The 19,590-nt window shown below is 45.5% G+C and overlaps 1 protein-coding gene across 1 annotated transcript in view; it reads left to right on the top strand.

Moving 5' to 3' along the window:
- Nucleotides 1-19,590, top strand: part of masp1 (MBL associated serine protease 1) — a 116,021-nt gene that overhangs the window by 63,537 nt on the left and 32,894 nt on the right. The gene's annotated exons all lie outside the window — the stretch shown is intronic.

Here is a 19,590-nt window from a genome sequence, read left to right as displayed (position 1 = left end):
TAGTGGGGGTTGTATATAGACCCCCAAACGGTAGTGGTGATGTTGGGAATGGCATTAAACAGGAAATTAGAGACGCATGTGATAGAGGAACATCTGTAATTATGGGTGACTTTAATATGCATATAGATTGGGCAAATGAAATTCGTAACAATACCGTAGAGGAGGAATTCCTGGAGTGTATACGGGATGGTTTTCTGGACCAATACATTGAGGAACCAACGAGAGAACAAGGCCATCCTCGACTGGGTATTGTGTAATGAGAAAAGAATAATTGATAATCTAGCTGTGCGAGGCCCCTTGGGGATGAGCGACCATAATATGCTAGAATTCTTCATCAAGATGGAGAGTGACATAGTTGATTCTGAGACTTGGGTCCTGAATCTTAATAAAGGAAACTACAATGGTATGAGACACGAGTTGGCTATGATGGATTGGAAAATGTTACTTAAAGAGATGACGGTGGATAGGCAATGGCAAACATTCAAAGAGTGCATGGGTGAACTGCAACAATTGTTTATTCCTGCCTGGCGCAAAAGTAAAACAGGAAAGGTGGCCAAACCATGGCTTACAAGGGAAATTAGAGATAGTATTAAATGCAAGGAAGAGGCATACAAATTGGCCAGAAAAAACAACAGACCTGGGAGCAGTTTAGAATTCAGCAAAGGAGGACCAAGGGATTGATTAAGAAGGGGAAAATAGAGTATGAGAGTAAGTTTGCAAGGAACATAAAAACTGACTGTAAAAGTTTCTATAGGTATGTGAAGAGAAAAAGATTGGTGAAGACAAATGTAGGTCCTTTACAGTCAGGAACAGGGGAATTTATAATGGGAGACAAAGAAATGGCTGACCAACTGAATATATACTTTGGTTCTGTCTTCACAAAGGAGGACACTAATAACATAACAGAAATGTTGGGGAACACAGGGTTTAGTGAGAGGGAGGAACTGAAAGAAATCAGTATTAGTAGGGAAATGGTGTTGGGGAAATTGATGGGATTGAAGGCCGATAAATCCCCAGGGCCTGATAATCTACATCCCAGAGTTCTTAAGGAAGTGGCCCTAGAAATAGTGGATGCATTGGTGGTCATCTTCCGAGATTCTACAGACTCTGGAACAGTTCCTACAGATTGGAGGGTAGCTAATGTAACCCCACTATTTAAAAAGGGAGGCAGAGAGAAAACAGGGAATTATAGACCGGTCAGCCTGACGTCAGTAGTGGGGAAAATTCTAGAGCCCATTATAAAAGATTTAATAGCTGAGCACTTGGAAAACAGTGGTAGAATCGGACAGAGTCAACATGGATTTATGAAAGAGAAATCATGCTTGACAAATCTACTGGAATTTTTTGAGGATGTAACTAGTAGAGTTGATGAGGGGGAGCCAGTGGATGTGGTATATTTGAACTTTCAGAAGGCTTTCGACAAAGTCCCACATAAGACATTGGCGTGTAAAACTAAAGCGCAAGGGATTGGGGGTAGTGTACTGAGATGGATAGAAAATTGGTTGGCAGACAGGAAACAAAGAGTAGGAATAAACAGGTATTTTTCCGAATGGCAGGCAGTGACTAGTGGGGTACCGCAGGGATCGGTGCTGGGACCCCAGCTATTCACAATATATATTAATGATTTCGATGAGGGAATTAAATGTAATATCTCCACATTTGCAGATGACACGAAGCTGGGTGGGAGGGTGAGCTGTGAGGAGGATTCAGAAATGCTTCAGTGTGATTTGGACAAGCTGAGTGAGTGGGCAAATGCATGGCAGATGCAGTATAATGTGGATAAATGTGAGGTTATCCACTTAGGTAGCAAAAACAGGAAGGCAGATTATTATCTGAATGGCTATAAATTGAGAGAGGGGAATGTGCAACGAAACCTGGCGTCCTTGTACACCAGTCGCTGAAGGTAAGCATGCAGGTGCAGCAGGCGGTAAAGAAGGCAAATGGTATGTTGGTCTTCAGAGCCAGAGGATTCGAGTACAGGAGCAGGGATGTCTTGGTGCAATTGTAAAGGGCCTTGGTGAGACCATACCTGAAATATTGTGTGCAGTTTTGGTCTCCTTTTCTGAGGAAGGATGTACTTGCTATGGACGGAGTGCAGCGAAGGTTTACCAGACTGATTCCTGGGATGGCGGGACTGACATATGAGGAGAGATTGAGGCAGTTAGGATTATATTCGCTGGCGTTCAGAAGAATGAGGGGGGATCTCATAGAAACCTATAAAATTCTAACAGGACTAGACAGGGTAGATGCAGGAAGGATGTTCCTGATGGTGGGGGAGTCCAGAACCAGGGGTCACAGTCTGAGGATATGGGGTGGGCCATTTAGGACTGAGATGAGGAGAAATGTCTTCACCCAGAGAGTGGTGAGCCTGTGGAATTCGCTACTACAGAAAGTAGTTGAGACCAAATAATTGTATGTTTTCAAGAAAGAGTTAGATAGAGTTCTTGGGGCGAAAGGGATCAAAGGATATGGGGAGAAAGTGGGAGCAGGATATTGAGTTGGACGATCAGCCATGATCATAATGAATGGCGCAGCAGGCTCAAAGGGCCGAATGGCCTCCTCCTGCTCCTAGTTTCTATGTTTCTAACAGGAAGCAGAGAGTTGGCACAAATGGGTCTTTTTCTGGTTGGCAGGATGTGATGAGTGGTGAGCCACAGGGGTCGGTGCTGTGGCCTCAACTTTTTACAATTTATACAAATGGCTTGGATGAAGTAACCGAAGGAATGGTGGCTAAATTTGCTGATGACACAAGGAAAGGTAGGAAAATAAATTGTGAAGAGGACATAGAGGCTACAAAATGACATAGATAGGATAAGTGAGTGGGCAAAGATCTGGCGATTGAGTATAATGTGGGCAAATGTGAAATTGTCCATTTCGGCAGGAAGAATAAAGAATAAGCTTATTATCTAAATGGTGAGAGATTGCAGAGCTCTGAGATGCAGAGGGATCTGGGTGTCCTAGTGCATGAATCAAAAAAGGTTAGTATGCAGGTACAGCAGGTAATTAGGAAAGCTAATAGAATGTTATCATTTATTGTGAGGGGAATTGAATACAAAAGTAGGGAGGTTATGCTTCAGTTGTACAGGGCACTGGTGAGACTACATCTGGAGTATTGTGTACAATACTGGTCTCTTATTTAAGGAAGGTTATAAATGCATTAAAAGCAGTTCAGAGAAGGTTTACTAGACTAATACCAGGAATGGGTGGGTTGTCCTGTGAGGAAAGGCTGGACAGGTTAGACTTGTATCCATTGGAGTTTAGAAGAGTAAGAGGCAATTTGATTGAAACCTTTAAAATCCTGGGGGATCTTGACAGCGTGGATGTTGAGAGGAATGTTTCTTCTTGTGGGAGAATCTAGAACCAGGGCTGACTGCTTAAAAATAAGGGGTTGCTCAATTAAAACAGAGATGAGGAGAAATTCTTACTCTCAGAGGGTAGTAAGTCTTTGGAACTCTCTTCCTCAAAAGCCAGTAGAAGCAGAGTCTTTGAATATTTTTAAGGCAGAACTAGATAGATTCTTGATAAGCAAGGGGGTGAAAGGTTAGCAGGGGTAGGTGGGAATGTGGGGTTGAGGTTACAATCAGATCAGCCATGATCATATTGAGTGGCAGAGCAGGCTCGAGGGACTGAATGGCCTACTCCTGCTCCTAATTTGTATGTTTGTATGTAGAAGTAGACTTGGGAAATAGGTTGCAAGTTGAGACAAATGAGAAGCAGTGGCAGAGATTTAAGGAGGTATCTCATATCTCTGAAAGCTATATTCCATCAAGAAAGAAAGACTCATTGAGAAAATGCACCATCTGTGCCTAATTAAGGAAGTTAAGGATGGTATCAAATTGGTTTACAATGCTGCAAAGATTAATGGTAAGCCAGAAGATTCCGAAAACTTTGGAAACCAGCAAAGGATGACTAAAAAATAATAAAGTGGGAGAAATTAGAATTTGAGAGTAAAATATCAAAAAATATAAAAGCAGACAATAAAAGTTTATGCAAGTATATAAAAAGGAAGAGAGTAGCTAAAGTAAGTATTTGTTCCCTAGAGAATGAAATTATGGAATTCATAATGGAAATCAAGGAAATGGGAGTTGAAGAGGCTTTGAACAAGTATTTTGTACCTGTAGAAGACACATAAAGCATCCCAAGAATAGTAGAAAATCAACAAGCAAGAGGGAAGAAGGAACTTAATCATGATCACTAGAGAAAAAATACCAGGAAAACTAATGGGGCTAAAGGTTGAAAAGACTCTGGACCTGATGCCTGCATCTTATGGTCTTAAAATAAGTGGCTGCAAAGATAGTGGATGCATTGGGTGTAATCTTGAAAAATTCCTTAGATCCTGGAAAGATCCTAGCAGATTGGAAAACTGCAAATATAACTCCTCTGCTCAAGGAAGGAGGGTAACAGAAAGTGGGAAGCTATAAGCAGTTAGTCTAACATCTGCATTGAGAAAATGCTAGAACCCATTATGAATAAAGTAGTAAAAGGACATTTGGAAAATCATTATATAGTCAGGCATGGTTTTGTGAAAATGGAAATTGTGTTTGACAAACTTATTGGCGTTCTTTGGGGACGTAGCAAGCAGGGTGGATGAAGGGGAACCAGTAGGTGTAGTGTACTTGGATTTCCAAAGGGCATTCAATTATATGTCATATAAAAGGCTATTACAGAACATAAGAGCTCATGGTTTTGGGGTGATATATTAGTGTGGATAGGGGACTGGTTAACAGGAAACAGGGTTGGGATAAATGGCTCATTTTCAAGATGGCAAACTGTAAATAGTGGAATGCCACAATGATCAGTACTGTGGCCTCAATTATTTATGATCAATATTAATGATGCGGTTGAAGGGACAGATTGTATTGTAGCCAAATTTGCTGATGATGTGAAGATAGGTAGGAAAGTAAGTTGTGAGGAGGAAATAAAAGCTGAAATTTCCCTGCCCTTCATGCCAGCGGAATCTTCTGATACAGATCGGCTAAGTGAATGGGAGATAGAGGTGGTGGTGTGGTGGTATTACTGCTGGGCTAGTTAATCCAGAGACCCAGGGTAATTCTCTGGCGACATGGGTTCAAATCCCACCATGGCAGATGGTGGAACTCGAATTCAATAAAAACCTGGAATTAAAAGTCTAATGACGACCATTGTCGATTGTTGTAAAAACCCATCTGGTTCACGAATTCCCTTGAGGGAAGAAAATCTGCTGTCCTTACCTGGTCTGGCCTACATGTGACTCCAGACCCACAGCAATGTGGTTGACTCTCAGCAAGCCACTCAGGGCAAAGTCTCAAAGGGATGAAGCTTGATCGACCTGGGAACATCAAAAATGGCAACAGCAAAACCAAGCCTGTCGACCTGAACATCTGGGGGACTGTGCCAAAATTGGGAGAGCTGCCTCACAGACTAGTCAAGCAACAGCCTGACATAGTCACCTTCACAGAATCATATCTTACAGATAATGTCCCAGACAAAGTAGTCCTCAGTTGCAGCTTCACCAAGTTGTCGCCTCATTTTTAGGTATTGCCTGGTGGCTGGCAAGGGCGCAGAATGTACTCTGGGTGCAGGACTTCAATGTTCATCACCAAGAGTGGCTCGGTAGCACCACTACTGACCGAGCTGGCCGAGTCCTAAATGACATAGCTACTAGACTGGGTCTGTGGTAGGTGGTGAGGGAACCAACAAGAGGGGAAAACATTAAGATAAAAGCAAAAAACTGCAGATGCTGGAAATCCAAAACAAAAACAAAAATACCTGGAAAAACTCAGCAGGTCTGACAGCATCTGCGGAGAGGAACACAGTTAACGTTTCGAGTCTGTATGACTCTTCAACATACGGACTCGAAACGTTAACTGTGTTCCTCTCTGCAGATGCTGTCAAACCTGCTGAGTTTTTTCAGGTATTTTTGTTTTTGTTTTGTGAGAGGGAAAAGCATGCTTGACCTCATCCTCACCAACCTGCCTGCCGCAGACATATTTGTCCATGACAGTATCGGTAGGAGTGACCATCACACAGTAATTGCAGAGTCAAAGTCCTGCCTTCACATTGAGGATACCCTCCATTGTGTTGTGTGGCACTACCACCATGCTAAATGGGATAGATTTCGAACAGATCTAGCAACTCAAGACTGGGTATCCATGAGACGCTGTGGGCCATCAGCAGCAGCAGAATTGTACTCGAACACAATCTGTAACCTCATGGCCCGGCATATCCCCCACTCTACCATTACCATCAAGCCAGGGGATCAACCCTGGTTCAATGAAGAGTGCAGGAGGGCATGCCAGGAGCAGCACCAGGCATACCTAAAAATGAGGTGTCAACCTGGTGAAGCTATAATACAGGACTACTTGAGTGCCAAACAGCATAAGCAGCAAGTGACAGCAGAGCTAAACGACCCCACAACCAACGGATCAGGTCTAAGCTCTGCACACCAGTCGTGAATGGTGGTGGATAATTAAACAACTCACTGGAGGAGGAGGCTCCACAAATATCTCCATCCTCAATGATGGAGGAGCCCAGCACATCAGTGCACAAGATAAGGCTGAAGCATTTGCTATAATCTTCAGCCAGAAGTGCCGAGTGGATGATCCATCTCAGCCTCCTCCGGAGGTCCCCAGCATCACAGATGCCAGTCTTCAGTTAATTCAATTCACTCCACGTGATATCAAGAAACAGCTGAAGGCACTGGATACTGCAAAGTCTATGGGCCCTGACAATAATCCAGCAATAGTACTGAAAACTTGTGCTCCAGAACTTGCCGCACCCCTAGCCAATCTGTTCCAGTACAGCTACAACACTGGCATCTACCCGGCTATGTAGAAAATTGCTCAGGTATGTCTTTTACACTAAGAGCAGGACAAATCCAACTCAGCCAATTACCACCCGATCAGTTTACTCTTGATCATCAGTAAAGTAATGGAAGGGGTCATCAACAGTGCTATCAAGCGGCACTTGCTTAGCAATAACCTGCTCACTGATGCCCAGTTTGGGTTCCGCCAGGGCCACTCAGTTCCTGACCTCATTATAGCCTTGGTTCAAACATGGACAAAACAGCTGAACTCCCGAGCTGAGGTGAGAGTGACTGCCCTTGGCATCAAGGCAGCATTTGACCGAGTGTGGCATCAAGGAGCCCTAGCAAAACTGGAGTCAATGCGAATCAGGGGGAAAGCTCTCTGCTGGTTGGAGTCATACCTACCACAAAGGAAGATGGTTGTGGTTGTTGGAGGTCAGTCATCTCAGTTCCAGGACATCACTGCAGGAGTTCCTCATGGTAGTGTCCTCGGTCCAACTACCTTCAACTGCTTCATCAATGACCTTCCTTCCATCATAAGGTCAGAAGTGGGGATGTTCGCTGATAATTGGACAATGTTCAACATCATTCGCAACTCTTCAGACACTGAATCAGTCCATGTCCAAATGCAGCAAGACCTGGACAATATCCAGGCTTGGGCTGACAACTGGCAATTAACGTTCGCGCCACACAAGTGTCAGGCAATGACCATCCCAACAAGAGAGAATCTAACCATCGCCCCTTGATATTCAATGACATTACCATCACTGATCCACCACTATCAACATCCTGGGGGTTACCATTGGCCAGAAACTGAACTGGACTAGCTATATAAATACTGTGGCTACAAGAGCAGGTCAGAGGCTAGGAATCCTGCGATGAGTAACTCAACTCCTGATCCCCCAAAGCCTGTCCATCATCTACAAGACACAAGTCAAGAGTGTGATGGAATACTCTCCACTTGTCTGTATGATTGCAGCTCCCACAACACTTAAGAAGCTTGACACTGTCCAGGACAAAGCAGTCTGCTTGATTGGCACCACATCCACAAACATTCACTCCCTCCACCACCGACACACAGTGGCAGCAGTGTGTACCACCTACAAGATGCACTGCAGGAATTCACCAAGGCTCCTTAGACAGCACCTTCCAAACCCACGACCACTACCATCTAGAAGGACGAGGGCAGCAGATAGATGGGAACACCACAAATCGAATGTTCCCCTCCAAGGCACTCACCATCCTGACTTGGAAATATATCGCCGTTCCTTCACTGTCGCTGGAACTCCCTCCCTAACAGCACTGTGGGTGTACCTACACCACATGCACTGCAGCGGTTCAACAAGGCAGCTCACCACCACCTTCTCAAGGTGAACTAGGGACGGGCAATAAATCCTGGCCAAGCCCACGAAGCCCACATCCCGTGAATGAATTAAAAAAAAAAATCAAGCGGCTGCTTTGTCCTGGATGGTTTCAAGCTTCTTGAGTGTTGTGGGAGCTGTACTCGTCCTAGCAAGTGGAGAGTATTCCGTCACACTCCCGACATCTGCCTTGTAGATAGTGGTCAGACTTTGGGGAGTCAGGAGGTGAGTTACTCGTCACAGGATTCCTAGCCTCTGACCTGCTCTTGTAGCCGCAGTATTTATATGGCTAGTCCAGTTCAGTTTCTGGTCAATGGTAACCCCCAGGATGTTGATAGTGGGAGACTCGGAGTTAGCCATGTGATTGAAACATAAAAACTAGGAGCAGGAGTAGGCCATTCGGCCCTTCGAGCCTGCTCCGCCATTCAATATGACCATGGCTGATCCTCCATATTCCCGCTTCTGCTCCATACCCCTGCATTCCCCTGACATCCAAAAAGTTATCAATTTCTTCCTTGAATGTACTCAGTGACACAGCCTCCACAGCCTTCTGTGGTAGAGAATTCCACAGGTTGACCAACCTCTGAATGAAGAACTTTTTCCTCATCTCAGTCCTAAATGGCCTGCCCCGTATCCTGAGACTGTGGCCCCTTGGTCTAGACTCCCCAGTCATGGGAAACATCCTCCCTGCATCCAGTCTGTCTGGCCCTGTTAGAATTCTATACGTTTCAATCAGATCCCCTCTCATTCTTCTAAACTCTAGAGAATACAGTCGAACCAATCTCTCCTCATGCGACAGTCCTGCCATCCCCGATATCAGCCTAGTGAACCTTTGCTGCACTCCCTCTATGGCAAGTAAATCCTTTCTTAGGTAGGGAAACCAAAACTGAACGCAATACTCCAGGTGTGGCCTCACCAAGGCCCTGTATAACTGCAGTGAGCCATCCCTCCTTCTGAACTCAAATCCTCTTGCAATGAAGGCCAACATACCATTTGCCTTCCTAATTGCTTGCTGCACCTGCCTGTTTACTTTCATTGACTGGTGTACAAGGACATCCAGATCCCTTTGTACATCCACATTTCCCAAAATATCACTATTTAACTAATACTCTGCCTTTCTGTTTTTCACACCGAAGTGTATAACTTTACATTTATCCATGTTATACTGCATCTGCCATGTGTTTGCCCACACACACAACTTGTCTAAATTGCCCTGAAGCCTCCTTACATCCTCCTCACAACCCCGCCCAGTTACGTGTCGATGCAAACTTGGAAATATTGCATTTGGTTGCCTCATCCAAGTCATTTATATGTATTGTGAATAGCTGGGGCCCAACCACTGATCCCCGCGGTACACCACTAGTCACCGCCTGCCACCCGGAAAACCACCCATTTATTCCCACTGTTTCCGGTCTGTCAACCAATTCTCAATCCATGCCAATATATTACCACCAATCCCATGTGCTTTAATTTTTCCCACTAGCCTCTTATGTGGGACCTTATCAAAAGCCTTCTTGAAATCCAAATACATCATATCCACTGGTTCTCTCTTATCTATTCTACTAGTTGTATCCTCAAAAACTCCAGTAGATTAGTTAAGCATGATTTCCCTTTCAGAATCCAATGCTGACTTTGTCTAATCCCGTTAATGCTTTCCAAGTTATTATATTTTTATCATAGACTCTAACATTTTCCCCACTACTGATGTTAGGCTAACTGGTCTGTAATTCACTGTATTTTCTCTGCCTCCTTTTTTAAATAGTGGGGTTATATTTGCCACCCTCCAATCTGTAGGAACTGCTCCAGAGTCTATAGAATTTTGGAAGATGACCACCAATGCATCCAATATTTCCACGGCCACTTCCTTTAGCACTCTGGGGTGTAGATTATCAGGCCCTGGGGATTTTTCAGCCTTTAATCCCATTAATTTCTCTAGCACCATTGGATCCTCTTTGGATCTAATACTATCGCTAATTTCTTTTGTAACCATGGTTGAGCCACCTTTCCTGTTTTATTTTTGCGCCAGACAGGAATGACTAATTGTTGTAATTCATGCATATGTTCCATAAATATTAGCCATTGCCTATCCAATGCCAACCCTTTTAGGAAGGTTCCCTAATCCATCATTGCCAACCCACGCCTCATACCCTCGTAGTTCCCTTTATTTATATTCAGGACCCGAGTTTCAGATTCAACTTCTTCACTCTCCATTCTAATGAACAATTCTATCATTTTATGGTCACTCTTTCCCAAGGGACCCTGCACAACAAGATTGTTAATTAATCCTTTCTCATTTCACAATACCCAGTCTAGGATAGCCTGCTCTCTAGTTGGTTCCTCAATGTATTGGTCTAAAAACCATCACATACACACTCCAGGAAATCCTCCTCCATAGTATTATTGGTAGTTTGGTTTTTCCAATCTATATGTAGATTAATGTCACCCATGATTACAGTTGTACCCTTATTGCATGCATCTCTAATTTCCTGTTTAATGCCTTCCCTTACATCTCCATTACTGTTTGAGGGTCTATAGACAACCCCCACCAATGTTTTCTGCCCCTTGGTGTTTCTTATCTCCACCTAAACAGATTGCACATCATGATTTTCTGAGCTAATATCCTTCCTCACTATTGCATTGATTTCCTCCTTTACTAACAATGCTACCCAACCTCCTTTCCCCATTTGTTTGTCCTTCCTAAATATTGAATACCCTTGGATGCTCAGTTCCCATCCTTGGTCACCCTGCAGCCATGTCTCCGTAAATGCAACTATATCATAAGCGTTTATATCTATTTGCACTGTTAGTTCATCTACTTTATTGTGAATGCTCCGCACATTAAGATACAATGCCTTTAGACTTGTCTTTTTAACCTTGTTAGTCATCTTAGCTTTATTTTGCACTATGACCCCATTTGTTTTTCACCCTTGTTTTTTCTGCCTTCCACTGTTGCTTCACACATTTCTGTCTTTTGTTTCTATCCTTGTTTCCCCCTCTCCTGTCCCCCTGCTGAGGCTCCCAGCCCCCTGCCATTCTAGTTTAGACCCTCCCCTCCCTCACTAGCAAACACCGCCCCCCGAGGACATTGATCCCATTCCAGCCCAGATGCAACCCATCCAGTTTGTACTGGTCCCACCTTCCCCAATGTCCCAGGAATCTGAATCCCTCCCCCCTACACCATTTCTTCATCTGATATATCCTGTTATTTCTACTCTCGCTAGCATGTGGCACTGGGAGTAATCCTGAGATTACTACCTTTGAGGTCCTACTTTTTAATTTACGTCCTAACTCCCTATATTCAACTTCTAGGACCTCATCCCTTTTTTTACCAATGCCGTTGATACCAACATGTAACACGACCACTGGCTGTTCACCCTCCCCCTTCAGAATGCCCTGCAGCCTCTCTCCGCGACACCAGGGAGGCAGCATGCCATCCTGGATTCTCTTTTGCGGCCGCAGAAACACCTGCCTATTCCACATACCATTGAATCCCCTATCACTATAGCCCTGCCACTCTTCCACTTCCCCTCTTGTGCAGCAGCGCCAAGGGGCGATGGTTGGATTCTGTCTTATTGGAGTTAGTCATTGCCTGACACTTGTGTGGTGCGAATGTTATTTCCACTTGTCAGCCCAAGCCTGGATATTGTCCAGGTCTTGCTACATTTGGACATGGATTGCTTCAGTATCTGAGGAGTCACGAATGGTGCTGAACATTGTGCAATTATCAGCGAACATCCCCACTTCTGACCTTATGATGGAAGGAAGGTCATTGATGAAGCAGCTGAAGGTGGTTGGGCTGAGGACACTACCCTGAGGAACTCCTGCAGTGATGCCCGGGAGCTGAGATGACTGACCTCCAACAACCACAACCATCTTCCTTTGTGGTAGGTTTAAATCCAACCAGCAGAGAGCTTTCCCCCTGATTCCCATTGACTCCAGTTTTGCTGGGGCTCCTTGATGCCACACTCGGTCAAATACTACCTTGATGTCAAAGGCGGTCACTCTCACCTCAGCTCGAGAGTTCAGCTGTTTTGTCCATGTTTGAACCAAGGCTGTAATGAGGTCAGGAGCTGAGTGGCCTTGGCGGAACCCAAACTGGGCTTCAGTGAGCAAGTTATTGCTAAGCAAGTGCCGCTTGAAAGCACTGTTGATGACTCCTTCCATTACTTTGCTGATGATCGAGAGTAGACTGATGGGGCGGTAATTGGCTGGGGTGGATTTGTCCTGCTTTTTGCATACAGGACATACCTGAGCAATTTCCACATAGCCGGGTTGATGCCAGTGTTGTAGCTGTACTGGGACAGCTTGGCTAGGGGCGCAGCAAGTTCTGGAGCACAAGTCTTCAGTACTATTGACAGAATATTGTCAGGGCCCATAGCCTTTGCAGTATCCAGTGCCTTCAGCTGTTTCTTGATATCACGTGCAGAGAACCGAATTGGCTCAAGACTGGCATCTGTGGTGCTGGGGACCTCCGGAGGAGGCTGAGATGGATCATCCACTCAGCACTTCTGGCTGAAGATTGTAGCAAATTCTTCAGCTTTATCTTTTGCACTAATGTGCTGGGCTCCTCCATCATTGAGAATGAATATATTTGTGGAGCCTCCTCCTCCAGTGAGTTGTTTAATTGTCCACCACCATTCACATCTGGATGTGGCAGGACTGCAGAGCTTAGATCTGATCTGTTGGTTGTGGGATCGCTTAGCTCTGTCTATCACTTGCTGCTTATGCTGTTTGGCACACAAGTAGTCCTGTGTTATAGCTTCACCAGGTTGACACCTTATTTTTAGGTATCCCTGGTGCTGCTCCTGATATGCCCTCCTGCACTCTTCATTGAGCCAGGGTTGATCCCCTGGCTTGATGGTAATGGTAGAGTGGGAGATATGCCGGGCCATGAGGTTACAGATTGTGTTCTAGTACAATTCTGCTGCTGCTGATGGCCCACAGCACCTCATGCATGCCCAGTCTTGAGTTGTTAGATCTGTTCGAAATCCATCCCATTTAGCACAGTGGTAGTGCCACACAACACGATGGAGGGTATCTTCAATGTGAAGGCAGGACTTTGTCTCCACAATGACTGTGCGGTGGTCACTCCTACTGATACTGTCATGGGCAGAGGCATCTGCAGCAGGCAGGTTGGTGAGGATGAGGCCAAGTATGTTTATCCCTTTTGTCGGTTCCCTCACCACCTGCCGCAGACCCAGTCTAGTAGCTATGTCATTTAGGACTCAGCCAGCTCGGTCAGTAGTGGTGCTACCAAGCCACACTTGGTGATGGACATTGAAGTCCCCCACCCAGAGTACACTCTGTGCCCTTGCCATCCTCAGTGCTTCCTCCAAGTGATGTTCAACATGGAGGAGCACTGATTCATCAGCTGAGGGAGGGCTGTACATGGTAATCAGCAGGAGGTTTCCTTGCCCATATTTGACCTGATGCCATGAGACTTCATGGGGTCCAGAGTCGATGTTGAGGACTCCCAGGGAAACTCCCCCCCGACTGTATACCACTGTGCTGCCACCTCTGCTGGGTCTGTCCTACAGCTGGGACAGACAGACCCAGGGATGGTGATGGTGGTGTCTGGGACATTATCTGTAAGGTATGATTCCATGAGGATGACTATGTCAGGCTGTTGCTTGGCTAGTCTGTGAGACGGCTCTCCCAATTTTGGGAGAGCAATTGGGAGGATTGGTAAATGGACAGGAAGCAAAGAGTAGTGTTATGATCCCAGCTGATGTTACTACTGGACAATTCAGGTCCCAGGGTCGAACACAGCTTGATAGATCCTAATTTTTACTCTTTGCTTAGAAACGTAGGGAGTGACTATTGAACAGAGTCACAGGAGTCAGCTGATGATCATTTAACAAAAGAATAAAACATTTATTAAACAAGAATAGATGAACTATATTACAATACTCCTTCACCCACAAATATATTTGTACATATATACACAGATCCATAAGAATAACACAAGTTACAAAAGCTATCTTATACTTGAATGTTCACAGTAAGTACGCAGTCCATGTAAACCAATAGGTGCCCTGTGCTCAGGCACACCACACTCAGAAACCAAGTGACAGATGCCACCCGAAACAGATGCTATGGATATCTCATCAACTTCCCCTCTCAATCTAGACACTTGTCACACATAGAGCCAACTGGCCTCACTGAACTCCATCTTTCACATGAGGGTTTCGAATCTCCACTCTCAAAGAACTCGCTTTCGAATCTTCTCCCAAACAACGCTTTCTCTCAGGTGCCTTCCACAAGAGTCCACCTCCAGGCTTCCAAACTCCCCTTCCAATGTTCCTCTCCCTTGAATCACCACATGCATTCAAGCTTCGCCTTCCACACACTTTCTCAGATACTCAGCCTTGTCAACAGAACACCACTGCCTCAGAGGCCCATAGAAAGGAGTCGCCAACCTTTGGCTGTCTCCTCAGATCTTCTGGCTTCTCACAAGCCCGCCTTGCCTTGATTCTGCTCCACGCAGCTTTCTCTCTTTAATTTGGAGCCTTTTCCTCTGCTCTTTACTTTAACTTCACTGAAAAGAATGTGTTCCAGATTCCCTGTCTCTGTTCCTTGATTTAACTGTCATCTTGGGACATTTTCCTGTCCCCCATCCCAGTTTTGGGACTTTACTGCTGTTCTTCTGGGAAACCTACTTCCTGCAGCTCCCATCCTGTCTCCACTGTGCCTCTCAGCAGAATGGCACTTCTCTCCTGGGCAGCCCATTCTTTTTTACTCTTTCACTTTTGTTTTCGTTTTTTCTTCTGTGCAGTTGCAGGGCTCCTTTTAAATCTAAAAAAAACAAAAAAAAACCCACAAATTGGGCATTTACGCAGAGTCGTTTACCAGCATTACAGGGGAGGCAGTGGTATAGTGACATTGCTACTGGGCTAGTATTCCAGAGACCCAGGATAATGCTCTGAGGACCTGGGTTCCAATCAATAAAAATCTGGAATTAAAAGCCTGATGATGACCACAAATCCATTGCTGATCCTTGTAAAAATCCATCTGGTTCACCAATGTCCTTTAGGAAAGGAAATCTCCCTTCCTCACTTGGTCTGGCCTACATGTGACTCCAGACCCACAGCAATCTGGTTGACTCATAGAAACTAGGAGCAGGAGTAGGCCATTCAGCCCCTCAAGCCTGCCCCCCATTCAATAAGATCGTGGCTGATCTGCCCCAGGCCTCAACTTCTCTTTCATGCCAGCTCTTCATAGCCCTCAATCCCCCAATATTTCAAACATCTATCTACCTCCTCTTTAAATACTTTCAGTGATCTAGACTCCACAACTCTCTCGAGTAAAGAATTCCAGACATTCACTACCCTCTGAGAGAAGAAATTCCTTCACATCTCAGTTTTAAATGAGTGCCCCCTTATTCTGTAACTATGTCCCCTAGTTTGAGATTACCCCACTAGTGGAAACGCCTTCTCAACATCTACTCTGTCAAGCCCCCTTAGAATCTTGTACATTTCAATAAGATCACCCCTCATTCTTCTAAACGCTAATGAATAAAGGCCTAACCTGTTTAGCTGTTCTTGATAAGTCAACTCCTTCATCCCAGGAATCAGCCTAGTGAATCTCTTTTGAACTGCCTCCAATGTCAGTATATCTTTTCTTAAATACGGGGACCAAAACTGTACACAGTACTCCAGTTGCAGCCTCACCAACACCCTATACAGTTGTAACAAGACTTCCCTGTTTTTAAACTCCAACCCCCTAGCAACACAGGCCAAAATTCCATTTGCCGCCTTAATTACTTGCTGCACCTGCATGCTAACCTTTTGTGTTTCATGCACAAGAACACCCAGATTCCTCTGCGCTGCACTTTTTGAAGTCTCTCTCCATTTAAATAATACTCTGACCAGCTGTGCACGTGTGGCTGTTCTCCGGCTGCCACATGCACAGAACCCGAAAATCGTAAAAAAGAATGACCTGCACATGGGTGGCCATTCCAGGGCCGGTGCATGGACAGAAGCTGCTGAGGCCCCTCACCAACTGTAGTTCCAAACCCCGAGGACCTGACCTTTGCTTTTTTAGAAGGTAAGTTTCCTTTTATTCCTTTTCTTGAACTCGCAACAGTTGGCATAAGTGGGGCATTTTCAATTTGGCAGGCTGTGACAGGTGAAGTGCGACTAGGATAAGTGCTGGAACCCAGCTAATTACAATCTACATCATTGACTTAGGCTAAGAAACCAAGAGTAATGTATCTAAGTTTTCTGATGATACAAAGCTTGGTGGGAATGTTAGCTGTGGGGAGGTCATAAAGAGATTGCAAATAGATACTGACAGGTTAGTGAGTGGGGAAAAAAGGGCCTGAATTTCATGCTGCCCTGCTGGTGGGTTTGTAGGTGGTGGGTGGGGGGTGGGGTTGTGTGAGTGTGAAATAGCACAAATGGGTTTCCCACTGGGTTCCCACCCTCCCTGACATCTCACCAGTGATTTTATGCTGGGGCAGGTGAGGCCCATCCTTGCCCCAATGGAGGCCCTTAGCTGGCCAATTATTGACCACTTAAGGGCTGTTCCCTGCCCAGCCTCAATTTTTAGGCTGGTGGGAGGAGTTCCTGGGTATGGGGGAAGCCTGAAAATAAATCAGGTTTAAGCCTTGGGTGGGAAGGGGTTGGTGGGGGGTGGGGGGGGGGATGGGTGTGGGGGGTGGGTGGGTGGGTGGGGGGTGGGGGGGGGGGATGGGTGTGGGGGGGGATGGGTGTGGGGGGGGATGGGTGTGGGGGGGGATGGGTGTGGGTGGGGGTGGGGGGGGGTGGGTGGGTGGGGTGTGGGGGGGGGGATGGGTGTGGGGGGTGGGTGGGGGTGGGGGGGGGTGGGTGGGTGGGGGGTGGGGGGGGGGATGGGTGTGGGGGGTGGGTGGGGGTGGGGGGGGGGGTGGGTGGGTGGGGGGGGGGGTGGGTGGGTGGGGGGGGGGTGGGTGGGTGGGGGGTGGGGGGGGGGATGGGTGTGGGGGGTGGGTGGGGGTGGGGGGGGGGGTGGGTGGGGGTGGGGGTGGGGGTGGGGGCACCCCCATCAGAAGCCCCCTTCTAACTTCGGGCCAGAAGTTAAGGTCTTAAAGTCCAGTGGCCATTGGACCTCCCCACTATCCCCAGCCTCTTCCCTGACACCCCAGCCCTCCACTATCCACCCTCCCCAGGCCTCCCCTACCCTCCCTGTCCTGAGGCCCCAAAAACTCACCTTTACCTGCACCCTCAGGGCTCTGTGGATGGCATGAAGTTCCATTTCTGTCTACTGCAGCCTCGGGGGCTAGGCAGCTGCCGGCCAATCCGATTAGCTGGCCGCTCTCTAAGGCGGGATTTCCTCCCGAGTGAGGATGGAAGTCCCACCTGCAGCTCTCTGATGCTCATTTGAGTGTGAAATGGCTGTGGAGCAGGCGCAGTGTCACAGGGGATGTGATCCCCGCCAACTCTTCAGATGGCAGGAATGGAAACCCCGACATCTGGAATATCCAGATCAAGTTGGCAGATGGAGTATAATGTGGGGAAGTGAAAGGTTATTTACTTTGGTTATAAGAATAGAAAAGCAGATTTTTTTGTTTAAAGGCATGGAACTTACAAAGATATATCCCAGTGAGGAAGAAGGATTCTTGGGAGGGGATAAACCAACCATGGTTAACCAAGAAAGTTAAGGATAATATCAAATTGAAAGAAAAGACATACAATGAGGTAAAGATTAGTGGTAAGCCAGAGGATTGGGAAAGTTTTTAAAAACCAACACAAGATGACCAAAAAAGAAAGTAACAGAAGGAGAAATCAGGAAATGGCAGAGGAGTTGAATAAATACTTTGCATCAGTCTTCATGGTAGAAGATACTAACAGCATTCCAAAAATATTAAATAATCATGGGCAAAAGGGGGAGGAAATAAATATAAGAACTATCACTAGAGAAAAAGTACTAGGGAAATTAATGGGGCTGAAGGCCAACAAGTCCCCTGGACTTGGTTGCATCCTATGATATTAAAAGAAATAACTGCAGCGATTGTAGATGCACTGGTGGTAATTTTCCAAGACTCCTTAGATTCTGGAAAAGTCCCAGAGGATTGGAGAACGGCCAATGTAACACCCTTATTCAAAAAGGGGAGACAAAAAACAGGTAACTATTGGCCAGATAGCTTAACATCTGTCATTAGGAAAATGTTGGAGTCTATTATAAAGGATGTAATAGCAGAGCATTTAGAAATGCAAAATATAATCAAGCAGAGCCAGCATGGCTTAATGAAGGGGAAATTATGTCTGAATAATTAATTTGAATTCTTTGAGGAGCATAGATAGAAGGGAACCAGTAGATGTAATATGTTTTGGATTTCCAAAAAGTGTTCGATAAGGTACCACACATAAGGCTACTTAATAAGATAAGAGCCCATGGTGTTTGGGGTAATATATTAGCATGGATAGAGGATTGGCTAACTAATAGAAGACAGAGAGTTGGGATAAAGGGGGCATTTTCAAGATGGCAACCTGTAACTAGTGGAGTGCCACAGGGATCAGTGCTGGGGCCACAATTATTTACAATATATATTAATAACTTGGATGAGGGAAGTGAATGTACTACTGCAAAAATAGATGGGAAGACAAGTGGTGAGGATGATGCAAAGAGTCTACAGAGGGATATAGACAGGTTAAATGAGTGGGCAAAAACTTGGCAGATGGAATATAATGTGGGAAAATGTGAGGTTATGCACTTTGGCAGCAAGAATAGAGGAGCTGAATATTATTTAAATTGAGAAAGACTGCAGAAAGCTGCAGCACAGAGGGGTTTGGGAGTCCTCATGCATGAACCCCAAAAAGCTAATATACAAGTTCAGCAGGTAATAGGGAAGGCAAATGGAATATTGGCCTTTATTTCAAAGGGAATGGAGAATAAAAATAGGGAAGTCTTGCTAAAATTATACAAGACACTAGTTAGACCACACCTAGAATGCAGTGAACAGTTTTGGTCCCCTTATCTAAGGAAAGATATACTGGCACTGGAGGCAGTCCAGAGAAGGTTCACTAGGTTGATCCCAGGTATGGAGGAATTTTCTTATGAGGAGAGGCTGAGTAGTTTGGGCCTGTACTGACTGGAGTTTAGAAGAATGAGAGGTGACCTTATTGAAACATACAAGATTCTTAGAGGGCTTGAAAGGGTAGATGTTGAGACATCTACATCTCCTGCAAATGGAAAATGTGTTTCCCCTTGTGGGAGAGTCTCGGACCAGAGGGCATAATCTCAGAGTAAGGAGGTCACTCATTTAAAACAGAGATGAGGAGGAGTTTCTTCTCTCAGAGGGTAGTCAATCTGTGGAATTCTTTACCACAGAGGGCTGTAGAGGTTGGATCGTTAAGTATATTCAAGGCTGAGATAGACAGATTTTAATCAGTAAGGGAATCAAGGTTATGGGGAAAAGACAGGAAAGTGGAGTTGAGGATCAGGTCAGCCATGATCTCATTAAAT

The sequence above is a fragment of the Cetorhinus maximus genome, chromosome 19 (genome assembly GCF_964194155.1).
Source record: "Cetorhinus maximus chromosome 19, sCetMax3.hap1.1, whole genome shotgun sequence".
Classification (NCBI taxonomy): domain Eukaryota; kingdom Metazoa; phylum Chordata; class Chondrichthyes; order Lamniformes; family Cetorhinidae; genus Cetorhinus; species Cetorhinus maximus.
The sequence above is the reverse complement of the archived record's forward strand: the minus strand, read 5'-3'. Positions and strand labels throughout refer to the sequence as shown.